Here is a 12,364-nt window from a genome sequence, read left to right on the forward strand (position 1 = left end):
CTACAGAGTACTAAGGCGCAAAAAATTCTTTCGATTTCCAACTGTAAATATACAAGTATTATTTCCTCCTATCGCTTAGTTAACAGAAAATAATAATAAATTAATAAGTTAAATAATAAAATAATAAATATATAATAATAAATTAAAATAAGTTAATAATAAATCTGTGCTACAGATCCAAACATCTTTAGTGACTTGTTACATAATGTCTTCATAATGTATAATTTTTCCTCTTTCAAAAGCAAGAGGGAATGGGGGATGGGAGGGGAAATCTCTGCAGTATACTTCCTTAGAATTATTTTCACAAATGCCAACATCTGTCTTTTTCTTTAACTTAAGATGGCACCTGCAACCTCTTTCAGTCCTGGTGGTAAAAGTGCACGGTTTCAAAGAAACATGCTTGCCAAAGAAGTCTGGAGGCTTGTGACACAGTTTACACCTGTTTAGATGTCTTGTCACCTCACAGAGCTGCTTTCAGTTGCCACCTCATGTAAATTTTGCATTCAAACTGCTGACTATCATTCTTTAGCAAGAGTGTACTTTTCTCTTATTTTGGAACTTGACTGCCTTTTCCAACTCAGCTGCACCTTCCACAATTAAAAAAAAAAAGTTTCTGTCAGTTTTTATAACTGAGCTCTTATGACAGTAGAGTTCCCACTATGTGACCATGTAATCAGTCAGCTATCTTCCCTACTGTGTCTTAGTTATAATTGAGACTAGCTTTTGATATTCAAGCTTAATCACTTTTACAGGTTCAAGGATTCCCTTAATAATCTTTGGTATGACTCATGCAGTAGAAGCTATTTATTCTGCATGCCAGTGTGCTGGAATGACCAGGGCCTTGCTCTCAATTTCTGAAGCTATTGCTTCTCTCAGGCTTCATGAAAACAAATAATAAAAGTAAAATAAAATTGTGTGGATTTTTGCTTTTCTTTTTTTCCACTGTACCAATTGGAGCATAGTAGCAAAATCAATAAAGATTCCAAATTGGGCCCATTATGATAATAATATTTTCCATTTATTGGGGAATAGCCTCGCTTTTGATGTTTATGTAATGTGAGGTATAGACTGAGGAATGTTTTTTGCATATCACTATCCAATTGTTTTTGTATCATTTTTGAATACTGTCCTTTATCCATTCAATTGCTTTTGAATTTTTGTCGAAAATCAATTGACCATATACATGTAAATCTATTTTTGGACCCTGTTCCATTTATTTGTCTGTCACTGTGCTTCAATACTATAGTTTGATACTAAGTGCTAAAATTGGATAATGTAAGTCCTTCCAACCTTGATCCCTTTTTTCAAAGTTGTTGGGCTATTCCAGTTCATTTGCATTTCTATGCAAATTTCAGAATCTGCCTGTCAATTTTTACAAAAAAAGGCTTGTAGGATTTTATTTCTTATCACATTTAATGTATAAATCAATTCAGGAATCGTTTCAATAGAGAAAAAAAGGTTTTAAACTTCCATTTAAACTCATGTTCATAAATAGCAAATCAAATATTTAACATCTTATGTTAGACTTAATTGGAACAGGTTTTATTGATTAATAATAATCACTGATTCTTATCTAACATGCAGTGTGCACCAGACATTGTAATGTTGCAGCATGTGACATAATTAGGCATTTAGTTGCTAAGAGAGTAGATCTTCTATGTCCCCAACACAAAAAAGAAATGGTAACTATGTTACAGAATGGAGGTGGTAACTAATACTATGGTAGTAATCATCTTGCAATTGATAAATGTATCAAATCAACACATTGTATACCTTAAACTTACACAATGTTATATGTTAATTATATCTCAATAAAGCTGGAAAAAATTAACTAATTAAAAAAACATTTACTAGTTGATGGACATCTAAACTGTTCCCATTGTTTTGCTCTAATACACAATATAAACACCTTTGTATAAATATTTCTAGACATAAATACTAAGATTTTGGTAGGATCATTTTCAGAAATAAAATTGCTGATTCAAAGTATATGTATTTAAATCATAAATAGATACTCCAAATTACCCTAAAATTAATATTTCCTAAACAGATAAACATTCCCATCTCTCTTTATCTTTGCCAATACGTGTTATTTTCATTTTGTTTTATTTTTGCCATTTTGTGGGACAAAGGAAATATTTTATTTTTGTTTTATATTGCAAATATTTACAAATACAAAATGAGAATATTTAATATATTTTCTCTGTTAATAATTCTGTGCATTTGTTGTTAATATTTTTGGTCATTTTTCCTTTTCTGTCATCTTTCTCTTTGATTACAGGAGTTCTTTGCATTTTACATCAATTAATTGCTATATATGTTACAAAAATTGTATTGCCTATGTCATCACTTTGACTCAGTATTTTATTTCATTGATACTTTATAACTATATAAAGGCAAATATTTTTTGTCTTCGTTTTATTTTTTATTTTTTTGGCTTAGAAGGGCATTCATTATTCTGCAAGTAAAGCACACACAAACACACACATTTGTCAATACTTTCTATAATGTAATACTGTAATGTATTTACTATCACAATAATAAATCTCTACTACAAACAACTATAAAATCTCTTTCACAACACATATTTATTTTCTTTAAAATAAATATGAACTTTAAACAACACATATTTATTTTTCATGCACATGGAGCTGTGAGTCAGCAGGAATCCTGCTAGGCTAATCTGTGATTCATTGATTTTGTTTTAGGTCATAGATTGGGTTGAAACATACTCTAAATATTTCTTCATTCTGGAGCCAGAGTTCCCCTGGACATGTTCTTGCCATGTTAGATGGAGAAGCAAGAAAGCAAGTAAAACTGCACAACCACATGTAAAACACCTACTCATATTTTGCCTACTAATTTTCCATTGGCCAAATTAAGTCACATGGTCAAGTTCAAATAAAATAGAGCAGGTAAGTACATGCTCCCAACACCAAAGCCAGGGCAAGGACAGGTAGAGAAGAATTTTCAATATGTAATCCAGTGTGACTACAACTATTTCAAATGTTCATTTAAAGTCCACTTTCATTTTGAAGTTTATAGCTTTAATTTTATATATGATACTATGAAGAGACCTATTTTATCAATAGTATTTCTTCACATATAATTTAATGCATTATATTAATATAATACATATTAAATACTATAAGTATATTAATATGACATATTGATATAATATATTAAATTATTGCAACAACATTCATTAAATAGTCTATCTCTTATCCACTGTTTTGAAATGATCCTTCGATCATGTATTAAAACATCATATATTTTTAATTCCTTTTGTAATTTAATTTTTATCTTATATTGGAGTATAGTTGATTTACAATGTGTTAGTTTCAGGTGTACAGCAAAGTGATTCAGTTATACGTATACATATATCCATTCTTTTTCAGATTCTTTTCCCATATAGGTTATTACATAATATTGAGTAAAGTTCCCTGAGCTATACTGTAGGTCCTTGTTAATTGTATATTTTATATATAGTAGTGTGTATATGTTAATGCCAAACTCCTAATTTATCCCTCCCTACCACAATTTGTCTTTGGTAACCATAAGTTTGTTTTCAAAGTCTGTGAGTCTGTTTCTGTTTTGTAAAAATGTCATGTGCATTATTTTTTAGATTCCACATATAAGTGATATCATATGATATTTGTCTTTCTCTGTCTGACTTACTTCACTTAGTATGATAATCTCTAGGTCCATGCTTGTTGCTGCAAATGGCATTATTTCATTCTTTTTTTATGGCTAATATTCCATTGAATGTGAGTAGATATAGCAGGTTATTCAAAATTTCTTCATGATTCTACATTCCCATAAACATTTCTAAAAAATACTCTCAACACTTGCTTCTATACAGTTTCCTAATTTTTGCTACTCTGGTAGTCTAATAGGTCTTTTATATCCTAACATAAATTTTGTTTCTCTGGTATCCAAGCATTGTTAGCATTTCTTCAAACTCATATTAACATTTTGTTTCTTTTCTCACACATTGGTTTACTTACATAAATTATAATGTTCTTATTTCTTGCACATTTTTCTATTGAGGCTGGTGATTCTCCTTGTTGATATAGCATAGGTAGAAGCACCTTGAAGATTTTGAAATTGTAAATGTCTTCTCTCGTTTTGTTATTGTCTCTTACTTTTCTAGTTATTTCTTTGTAAAACAGAAATCTTTAATTTTGATATAATTGAATTCATCATTTTGTGCCATATAATCTGGCTTTGGAAATTAGTTTGGGAAGTCTTTTTCCCCTAAGTTGTTATATTTTTAAAATAAAGAATGTGAAAATACAATAAGATAATGTTATATATACTAAGTAAGTTGATTGTAAAGTTTGAGTATTTGGTAGGATAATTTTTTTGAACAACTCTATCTCTTTAATATATCATTTAGTTTGTATCTCTGGCTTTCCAGTCTGTCTATCTTTATAAGTTATACACTACTAATTATAGAAACAATTGAAAAAATGATACATTTATAGAAAAGTAGCTTAGAAATATGAAAAGTATGAATCATAATCTTATTCTAAGAACAAATAAGGTTCTATAACTCTCACTCTGACTCCTGTTATTTCATTGACTCATCTCCTGCACATTTCTTTCTTACGCACTAGTTTCCAGTAACAATGGCCTCCTGTTTTTTCAAACACACCAGGAGTTCCTTCCTCAGGGCTTTCACCCTTGCTTGGCTATGGCTAGAAGTTTCTTTCAGACTGAAGCATAATCTACTCTCTCACTCCCTTCAGGCCATTTGTCACTGACATCCTTTCATAAAATTGGCCCCAATCCAACTTATTTTCTTCCTTGCTTTATTTTTTCATCTCATCACATATTACTCTATAACCAATAACTATATTAACTATATATGTCATCTATTGTCTGTCTCCCAAACTAGAAAATAAGCTCCATGAAACCAAAGTTTTGTGTTTCTTTTCTTTTCTTCTGTTTTCTTATCATATTAAACAAGAGCTGAATGGTAATCTCTTAAATATTTATTGGTTGACTGAACCAATCAATCAATAAATCCAAGTTCATAAAAACTCAATTATCCCTTTTTAAGCTAGGAATTGTCAGGTGTGACTGAAAGCTACTGGTACACTGGTAGTACTCCAGGGAAAACAAAACAAAACAAAACAAAATGGAAAACAAACATCAAAACTTTTTTGGTCATTTTGACCAGCACTTTCATAATTTAGCTTTTATTTTTAGTATTTTTAAATATGGTAACTTGACATTAAAAAAGAAATGATCTGAGATCACTAATAATAGAAATAAATATTTAATTTTCCCCTTTGGCCTCTAAAAGCATAGGAGATCAGACACAGAGATCAAAATGTATATTCAAATTTAGTAGGACTTCCAAATTTGTATTTGAAATCTTTCCATTTAAAAAGTTAAATACATACACAAGATACACTTAAGTACATATATGTGCATAACATGTACTATGTGTGTGAAGTGAGGCAAATCTATTCTCATGAACCTTATTTTCTAGTAGGGGTTACAGACAATAAGCAATAAGAATGACTAAAACAATATCATATGTAAGAGATATATTTTTTTCTGGACTAAAAGTTATACAAAACATATTAAATCACAGATTTGTACTTTTCTCCAAACACTGGGACAAATTTAGCAAACAATTTTTCCACTAAGATTTTATAAATTTCATAAAATATGGCAGTGTGTTTATTAGCATACTGTGAAACATTGCCATAGATGATTATAATTAAACTACACTTATCAGAATAATGAATAAAGCACATTTTGTGGTACAGCAGTGTTGATGTTTTTTCATATTTATCTGTTCACTAACTAATCTGCCAAATTCAGTAATCTCTAGTGAGCCTCTCAGTTCTCAGTGTAAATTACTGAGGGTCTACTCTGATAATAAATAACAATAGCAATTCTGGGAAACAAAGCATTAGCAGTTTAATGTCTAAACATTTTTTTTCCTGGATAGTATAAATTAAGAATACAGGGGCTTCCCTGGTTGCGCGTCCGCCTGCCGGTGCAGGGGAACCGGGTTCGCGCCCCGGTCTGGGAGGATCCCACATGCCGCGGAGCGGCTGGGCCCGTGAGCCATGGCCGCTGAGCCTGCGCGTCCGGAGCCTGTGCTCCGCAGCGGGAGAGGCCACAGCAGAGGGAGGCCCGCCTACCACACACACACAAAAAAAGAATACAATAAAACATTTTTTATTCAATTAGAATATGTTTCCAGAGGGTTATAATACAATTTAAAAGACTGCTTATAATGGATAAATCAAAGCACCTGAATTTTAATGCTATCAAAAAGTGTTCAGGATGTTCTAAAGAGAGGATTAGTTTCATAATGCATCAACCAAAAGAGAGACCATAATATGAAAATATCTCTAAATCTAAGATGTGTGAAGTGACTTTTATTAGTCCATCCATTTTCTTAGACTCTGAAACTTAAACCTACTATGCTTAAGTTCCAGTATGCACACTACTATATGTAAAATAGATAACTAATAAGAACCTATTGTATAGCACAGGGAGCTCTACTCAATACTCTGTAATGACCTGTATGGGAATAGAATCTTAAAAAGAGTGGATAAATGTATATGTATAACTGATTCACTTTGCTGGACAGCAGAAACTAACACAGCACTGTAAATCAACTATACTCCAATAAAAATTAATAATAAATAAATAAATAAATTCCAGTATGTAGGTGCCGAAAACATTGACAAAATCTGGACAGTGTATTAATTAATTGATTGATTGATTTATGTAACAGATATCAATTGAATAACTACTAAGTTTCTGGTACTCTTTTAGACACTGGTGGCATACTACCTAAAACAGAATAAATTCTCTGCCTTTGTGGAGTTCTCAATCAAATTCGGAGTGAAAGAAAAATAAAATAAAGTGAATAAGTCAAAGGATATATCACACAATTCACACAATCAAGGATATATCAAAGGATATATCACACAATAACCCACAGCTAGCTGGGCTCCTAAATCCACCGGCCTTCTTCCTGAGCATATGTGGACCCTGTATTTTCAAGCTTCCCTTGCAGTTAGGTGCAGCTATATGACCCATTTGTATTATGGTAAGCAGAGATTAGTCTGTCTCTCAGGTCTGGTCAGAAAAACCTGGAAATGGGTGTGTTGTGACTGCATCGGTCAAATTGGCACATATTAATGTGTTCTAGGATTTTACCCATGGTACACCTAGGGTAACCCAATAACTGCAGGGTTTGCCCGGGATTTGGACTGCCATCATGAATTATTTTGGGGGTGAGAAATAAATCTCTATGCTGTTTAGGAAACCTAATTACTCTTGGGTCACCTTGTGGAACCATCACAGGCTTACCCTGCCTGATTTAGGATGTTAGACTTTGTTTAAAATTAAGGAGATAAAGCATGTAAGACGATGGAGAGGATGTGGTGGAATATCTGCTTCTCTGCCATGTTTGGCTGCTGCCTCATGACCCATTATGGCTGCTCTGTCTCTAGCCTTCATGACTGCATTCTAGCCAACAAGAAGGGTAAAGGTACTAAGAGGGGCCAGTCCAAATTCAAAGATTTGTGGGGAGGATTAAGCTGAAAGAAGCTTTGAAGAACTCACATAGGATATGTCTGCTTGCATATTTTTAATTAAAATGCCATCACATGACCTCCGTTGACTTGAAAGGAGCTCAGGAAATGTACATTTTATCCCAAGAGGCATTTGCACACAGAAAAATCAGGGCTTTTATTAATGAGGATCAAGGGGAAATATTGTGGGACCACTAGAGGTCTTGACACAGAGAGTCAGGTATGAGAGAATGCCTAGTGCTAGACATTCATTTAAAGCTGATTCTTGAAAATAATTTGAAATTAGCCAGGTAAGCAAGAGTTGAAAGCGAGGTTGGTTGAAGCAAAGGAAAACGCAAGTAGACAAGAGTGAGCTTCGTGCATTTAGGAAACTCTCAGACCTACTCTGTGTTACAGATGCTCAACAAAGCTAAAATAATAATAATAATAATAAAATTAGGGCTCAGAAAATGTATAAGAGATTGAGAAATAGATTTCAGAATTATCACAATGTAGGTAATTTTAAATCAGGAGTGCCAATGAAATCACAAGCTTAAATGCATAGAGAAAGATGGGGATACAGTTAAGTATGGCCTGAAGAAGAGAAATGAGTAGAAAGAGAAAGAGGAATCTGAGGAAAAAAAAAAAAAAACCTTATTATAAGGATACATAGTATCAGCATACTTAACGTTAGAAGAATTACCAGTAACACAAAATGCCCCGAAGGAAAAACTTGATCAAGGATACAGAAAGTTGAGCTAGGATGTACAATGGGAAAATATCACTGAATTTGTCTTTGACGCATTTACTGGTAAAGGGCAGAAGATTATGCCACCCCAAAATATGACTGTAGAGGTTCAGGACATGCCACCCTAAAATATGCTGCTTTGGCATATTGATTTTTTAAGATGTAGACACTTGAAAAACAGCAAATACAGAGAGAAGCTTTCTTGGAATGCCACTATCTGTTTAAAAATAGATCCAAAAAAAGCAATTCAATTGTCATAACCCTTCCCTGGAAGTTTCATTAACCAGGAAAGATTAGTTTTTTCATAAGAGAGGAGATTAGAAGTTGACATCACACCCAAACGGTCTACAGTTCCTCACCCCTTCCCTCTTATGGTGGTTTATAATTCTGAATTCTAAGCCATCTCAGGGAGTTAATCACTTTTCCCTAGGAAACTTTCATATATACATGGGGTATATGTGTTAATAAACTTGCTTGTTTCTCTCTTGTTAATATGACTTTTATTACAGGATCTAAGAAAAGAGCTCCAAAAGGTAGAAAGAAAATTATTTTTCCTTTTCTCTACACTGGAATTTTTGAAACTTTGCTTTTTGTAGGGTGTTTATTAAAAAACAAATGAGAAGTCATTAACCCTAGGTGTATGGTGAAACTGAATTTGGACATCGTCATTCAGAATCAGATTTTGGTTAGAATTAACAGCACCGGCACCAACTGAAAGTGAAACTTTAAAATACTTACTTACCTTCTCTGTGCCTCAGTTTCTGACATGTAGATTAGCTGTAATAGCATCACTTTTAAAGCTTAAAATGAGGATTGAATCGAACGACACATGTAAAAGTTCTTAGCTTAATCCCAGATTCATAAGTAATCAGTAAATATTAGCAATTAGTTTATTGAAGCACATTATTAGAAACGCTGACAGTGAAAGAAGAAAAAGAAATAGAAAAGTAGTTCAAGAGGGCAACAGAGTTTGATAGAAGATTTTGGTTTTGTAGAGTAGGGCAAATGAGACTACGTTACCATTGGTGTTGGTAAATGAATGAGAAAAATGATAACCGACATGGATATGAGTCTTTAATGAAGAAGAGATCTAGAGATTTTGAACAATATTTGGAAAATAGATGCTATGAATAGGAAGTGATATATCATCTATCACCTTCTTAATAAATCATCACTTAATAAAGTGCATAAAAGATTGACAGAAACCGGCTGAAGGGAGAGACGGAATTTATAATGGACACAGGCAGGATGGTTTGATAACTGTCTTCAGGTATTGGTGTCACTGAAAGCTAAAATTTTCTCCTCTCTTTTTACAGACATAAACGTTCAAATGGAGTTCTTGAAAAAGAGAGAGAAAGAGAGATACAGGGAGAGGTAGAGAAAGAAAATGAAAGTTTAAAGAGTAAGCAACTTCACCACAGGTTTCATAATTTATTCCACTGCTCTCTGTCTTTCTTACTTTCCGTTCCTCATACTATATTTTGGAGGGCTTTTTTGTTTTTTTGTTTTTAATCTGGAGAATGGTATGAGAAAGGCCTTTGGGTATGTTAAGAATGTACTATTCTACTTTATTATAATGATAGCTTTAAACAGCACAGGGGCCTTGACTGTAAAACGTCTCCTGTCTTGCTTGGGATGACTCCCGTTCAGACCGAGTCAGCTTATTTCACATTATTGTCAGTTATGAGTGGGAAAATCTTGCGGCTGTGGAAGGGCTGGGGGCGGGGCGGGGCGGGGACGGTATTGTCCGTTAATTACAGACATTGCATTGTTTTTAAATGTTTTCAGTCAACTTGTAGATAGAGCTCTAATAGATTTTTAAATTTCTTAGACTTGGTTTTTTACACACTAAAACAAATGTGGTTCTAAAGTCCACTATCATTTTCTATTGCCTTTAAAAAATATTCATTTATCATTTTCCAGTCTGGATTTCCCCTCTTTTTTTTTTTTTGCAGTACACGTACCTCTCACTGCTGTGGCCTCTCCCGTTGCGGAGCACAGGCTCCGGACGCGCAGGCTCAGCGGCCATGGCTCACGGGCCCAGCCGCTCCGCTGTACGTGGGATCTTCCTCGACCGGGGCACGAATCCGTGTCCCCTGCATCGGCAGGCGGACTCTCAACCACTGCGCCACCAGGGAAGCCCTCGAGGGACGCCCTCCCCTCTTCTTGATACTACATGTCAATAAGGTGAATATGACTCAAAACATGAATGCACATGACCCATCTTTCAGCACTGAATGATAAAAATATGAACCTTCAGTGGCGGAGGCCGTGGCTGCCACGGACCCCCCCAGCCTAGGGCCTCACCTGCGCCCCGTGCCTCACCTGCGCCCCCTTGCGGCGAGTCGACCGACCACCTTGCTGCGGTGCATTTTTCAGAGTAAACAAATTCCATGTGGTCAGTTGAAAACATTCAATCCCTTAAACATGAACTGGCTCGTGTGTAGAAGAGATTTGGGGGCATTAAATTATGGGATTGAGCTTCATTCAGATGTAGTGGAATATGCGAAGAAAAACCTGGAGAGTTCGATCTTTTTAAAAAAAGTGATAGCTTTGATAATCAGCTTCTAGACCTGTACTATCAGTCTGAATGGGAAGGTGCATGGCATGGCTAGGTCACCCTGATCTCTCAGCAGCTTATCAGGATAATTATATGAGCAAGTTGGCACAGCTCCTGTTGTTCACAAAATCATCTGTCTCAAGATGAAAATATTCCAACATGAGCGTATGAAGAAAAGCAGTGCTAAGATTTGAGTTCGGTGAGCCCACATTTGTGGTTGGTAATTGCTCCCAGAAAGCAGCTGATGGTCATCAGTATTATCGAGATTATTGTGGAGCTGGAGTCCAGAAATACTATGAGAACTACATGAAAATATTACTAAAAGTGGGAGGCATTCTAGTTATGCCTGTAGAAGATCATTTAACACAAATTATGAGAAGCGAACAAAACACTTGGGAAAGTAAAAATATTCTTGCTGTTTCGTTTGCTCCACTTGTGCAACCAAGTAAGAAGGATAATAGCAAACCAGAGTCTGTGGGACATCCCCACACACAAAGCCACGCTGTCTGGAATAGACAGAACTTGCTTGTATTTACATTCAATGACACACGGAGACATTTCATAAGTAATGAGATGCAGGCCAAGGGGGGTCCCTTAAAGGTCTCCACCCAAAAGAAAGAGTTAAACAGAGAGCTACACTTATGTATTTGTAGGTAATCAGCTTATTCCTCAGACTCTAGACAGTGAGGACGATGAAAAAATAGAAGAGAAAGAAAAGGAAGAGGAAGACCACAATGAAGTTAAAAGAGCCACCTCAGAATTTACTGAGAGAAAAAAATTATGAAACTCCCCCCCTCCCCTGTGAATCTTTAAAAGCGTACTTGACATATTTTAGAGAAAAATAACTTAGATCAAGAAGAAAGAGTGCCTACTGATAATTCCTCTAGTATTTAAAATGTGGCATTTGTTAGGAGTTAAAAAGAGAGAGAATGTTTTCTTTCATCAGAGTGAACTTACAGTAGAAAAAAGTATCTTCTTTCTGTCAGTAATAAAAATGATGTATTCAGTGATTAAAAATAATCCCTTTCATAAAATACATTTTTCTTTAAGTCTTGGAAAAATGGCTGTTTTAACTCAGGGCTTCAAGAGTGGAATGCAACAGTAGTGCAGACTTTGTGTAATGTAAATCCTGTTCTGATTCCTTATAGATTTGTAGTGGTGAGAGTTAGATTTAATTTTATGTAAGGTTACATAACTGTTAAGCATATATAATCTGATTTGAATTGCAGTTGTTTGCATTTCCTCCAAAAAAACTTTCTTATTTAATAAGGAAATAAAATCCTTTGTAGTCCCACTTCCCTTACTTTTGTTGCAGTCACTATTGCTGAGTTGCTATAGATGTATTCCAGGTAATATATGAGTGCAATAATCATACAGATAGTGAATAATTTAACTTTTAAAAAAGTTTCATGAAATTCAATAGCACTGCTACTCTTGCTTTTGAATCTATTGCCCAAAGACGTGGGGAAGATATCTGCTTCTCTCATAGAGACTTTAAGGGCACAT

At 34.5% G+C, this 12,364-nt stretch overlaps 1 pseudogene; it reads left to right on the forward strand.

Moving 5' to 3' along the window:
* The first annotated feature begins 11,050 nt into the window (after positions 1 to 11,050).
* Positions 11,051 to 11,703, forward strand: LOC102990609 (protein-L-isoaspartate O-methyltransferase domain-containing protein 1-like; annotated as a pseudogene).
* The last annotated feature ends 661 nt before the right edge of the window (positions 11,704 to 12,364 follow it).

Source organism: Physeter macrocephalus, chromosome 7 (genome assembly GCF_002837175.3).
Source record: "Physeter macrocephalus isolate SW-GA chromosome 7, ASM283717v5, whole genome shotgun sequence".
In the NCBI taxonomy this organism is placed as follows: Eukaryota; Metazoa; Chordata; class Mammalia; order Artiodactyla; family Physeteridae; genus Physeter; species Physeter macrocephalus.